The sequence below is a fragment of the Montipora foliosa genome, chromosome 3 (genome assembly GCF_036669935.1).
Source record: "Montipora foliosa isolate CH-2021 chromosome 3, ASM3666993v2, whole genome shotgun sequence".
NCBI lineage: Eukaryota > Metazoa > Cnidaria > Anthozoa > Scleractinia > Acroporidae > Montipora > Montipora foliosa.
The window spans coordinates 52,283,158-52,286,194 of record NC_090871.1 but is presented as its reverse complement, the minus strand read 5'-3'; the positions used below and the strand labels follow the sequence as shown (position 1 = coordinate 52,286,194).

At 38.3% G+C, this 3,037-nt stretch overlaps 1 long non-coding RNA gene across 1 annotated transcript; it reads right to left on the bottom strand.

The window, feature by feature from the left end:
- Window positions 1-1,238: 1,238 nt before the first annotated feature.
- On the bottom strand, window positions 1,239-2,942 carry LOC137995002 (uncharacterized). Its single transcript, XR_011122242.1, has 3 exons — window positions 2,842-2,942; window positions 1,945-1,981; window positions 1,239-1,835 (listed from the first exon to the last, which is right to left on the bottom strand). It is a non-coding gene; the product is annotated as an uncharacterized lncRNA (long non-coding RNA).
- Between the last annotated feature and the right edge of the window lie 95 nt (window positions 2,943-3,037).

Here is a 3,037-nt window from a genome sequence, read left to right as displayed (position 1 = left end):
ACATGTTAATGTAAAACAAGTACGTAAACTGGGAAGTGCAGTTATAATATCAGTAGCAACAAGAAAACTGGAACTTGTGGTTGACAATCACTTGTATAGAGATTTACGCCTGTGTTCTATCACTATGAACAAAGAAGCTCTTTGAGAAAAGAAAATCCACGTGAAAAGGGTGCACTTATCTAAAAACGTAAACTTGCTTCTTCTATCCTTGAAATACTTTGATTACTTTTCTATTCTGGTCAAACAGTTACTATTAGCAGCCAACATAGAACAATGACAAGAAAAACGCTTCATTTACAATGGATAATGTTAAGTCCTGGACAAACAGATCCAACGCGATGTTTCAACATTGTCCATGATTTATTTTAAAAAAATCCGCCAGCTCTGATTGGGCGCTGAGTGCTTACCGAGCGTTGCCCGCTGTGGCCTGGCTCGGAACTGCCCGTTTTGGTCCCTCGCAAGAAAAAAAAAAAAAAACGCAAGAAGCATAGTCACAAAAGTTCAGCACTCTTGGATAGTGTTGGCAATAGACTCAAAAAAATCACAGAGGTAAGTCAAAACGAAGGTAAAATTGATGAGTTTCTTAAGGTAATTTTGCAACAGCCTTGCTGGACAATGTGGAATGACACTGGATTCGTTTGGCCAGGCCTTTATACAACATTGAAATCCCATGCCCCTTTCTCTCGGAGCAGCGAGGTGAACTCCCCCGCAAGTTCATTAAAAGACTGATATGTGCATGGTAGCTCTAAAAGTGGACCCCAGGTATGAACAATGGGCTTGCGGGCAAAACCAACCAACGACGTAAACGATACCGCTATAGACCTTATTCATAAATGGCGGTCAATTTATACTTCTTTTGTCGAAGTGCAAATTAGCCTACCAAGCCTCGATACAATACAGTGAATTGAAAAGATTTCTTGCTCTAAAGTGAGGCTTGGTAGGCTAATTTGCACGTGGACAAAAGAATTATAAATGTGACCGCCATTTATGAATAAGGTCTATGCTGACAGGCAAGGTATCGCTTCCAGTGGTGTACTTCAGGAAGGTGCCAAGCGCAGGCGAGTCCAACGATCGTATAAATTTCTTTAGGAAATCCAGGCATTGTCTCTCTGGGTCATTGCTCGTGCTACATTTAATTGACTTACAACTTTCCTGGCCAATGGTGTTTTTGATGTTAAAAATTCTGCAATGTGCTCGGGGTTTTTGAAGGACTCGTACATTTTGAGTTCACACAAGTTAGGAGGCCAGCACTGACCTATATATCTGGGTCTTTGGATTAGTTCCTGGTGGGCCAACTCATACAGGATCACAGAAATGTTCTCCATGTTTAATTTTAAACGTTTTGTAGCTTCCTAAGAAATCAAGAACATCCTCATCATCATAGGCCACTTCACCGAATTGCAACTTGTCGAAGATTTCTCTCTCGTCAGCGGTTAAGTGAAATCGAAACGAGGCTAGCAGGAATTCTTTACTGATGCTCTCCTCGCCAAATAAGCAGGACGCCAAAAACGCAGATGAAAGAGCAACTGGAAAGTAGGAGACGGATTTAAAACCATAAACTAAAATCCTTCCTATAGCTTGCCATTCAAGTTTTTGAAAGTCGTGGCGGATGCATGGTACTTTCTCCATGTTCCCCACTGAAGCAGAGGCGAAGAGTTGCTGCCAAAAGGTGGCGATAACGTCCCTCAACACTCCGACGCCTTCACCTTCCTTTTCCTGCCCGCGCTCATCAATAACCTTGACATGTCTTAGAGAAGCTGAATGGTCCTTTTAGAAAATTATGATTAGATCTTCTTTTAGGTTGGTGCGGTGCACATATACCTCTGTAACGGCTGCTAGAAGTAAAAGCAAAATTGGGTGAACCGTTATCCACGAGATCTGTAGTTATAGCTTTGGGTTATGATGCAGCCATGCTCGGTACAGTTTTTCGTCATGTATACATACCTTCATTCTCGGTAGGAATACTTTTGTCATTGGCGTCCTTAGAAAATCAAAAGATCCAGTAAGCCTGGGAGCAAAATTTTTATTATTACTATTATTATTATTATTTTTTTTTTTGGGGGGGGGGGGGGTAGTGCTAACACCCCTTTTGTCACATTTCCCTCGATTTCAAAACCCATACGTTTGTACCTTCAACTGACGTTTTCGTCTTTCCACTAGAGTCTGCTTGCATAAGAGTCTCGAGATTAAATTCAAAATCAAATTGACTAGTACAACCAGATGGAGATTATCAGAAATGTAATGACATATATCTTGAAAATAGGTACACCAGTACTACGAAAGGCTACTGTTTCTAGGTAAGGCCATTCATTGTGCACTGTTAAGCTGTTAAGTGTAGATAACCAAACGAAGAGAGAAGCTACGTGTATACTGTTTGATACTGGTACATGTAACAGTGATTCATGACAACGGATGCAAGGTACAGTAAACAACCTAGTAACCTACTGTTTAGTGTTACCCATTTCAAAAAATAGCACATGGGTTTTTTTTTGCAAAGTACCAATAATAGTGATGATGATAATAATAATAATAATAATAATAATAATAATAATAATAATAATAATAATAATAATAATAATAATTTCAAGCTCACGATACAACTTTTTAAAGACATGTTTCAGCATGACTCATGCCATCATCAGTTTAATGTGTTGTTTCCTTTACCACTGTTTTAGATACGTTTACAATTTGAAGGCAATGTTATATATGAAATAATAATAATAATAATAATAATAATAATAATTATGATTATTATTATTATTATTATTATTATTATGATTATTATCATCATCATTATTATTTCGATATCTGTGGTATCAAAAATGTAAAAGATCAACTTACAGACTCATCTTGAATCTGCTCCAGAGACATGGTTCTGTGTTAAGTTGATTCAAATACTCTTGCCTGAAACGGTAACCAGGACTTCGCTCTTCATAAACAGTATGAAAGGTATAACAATTACAAATAGTTCATTTCATCCCGAGGGAACAGTTGGAGTTCTTCCCCAAATCCTGGATGAAAACAACTACAGTAGAAC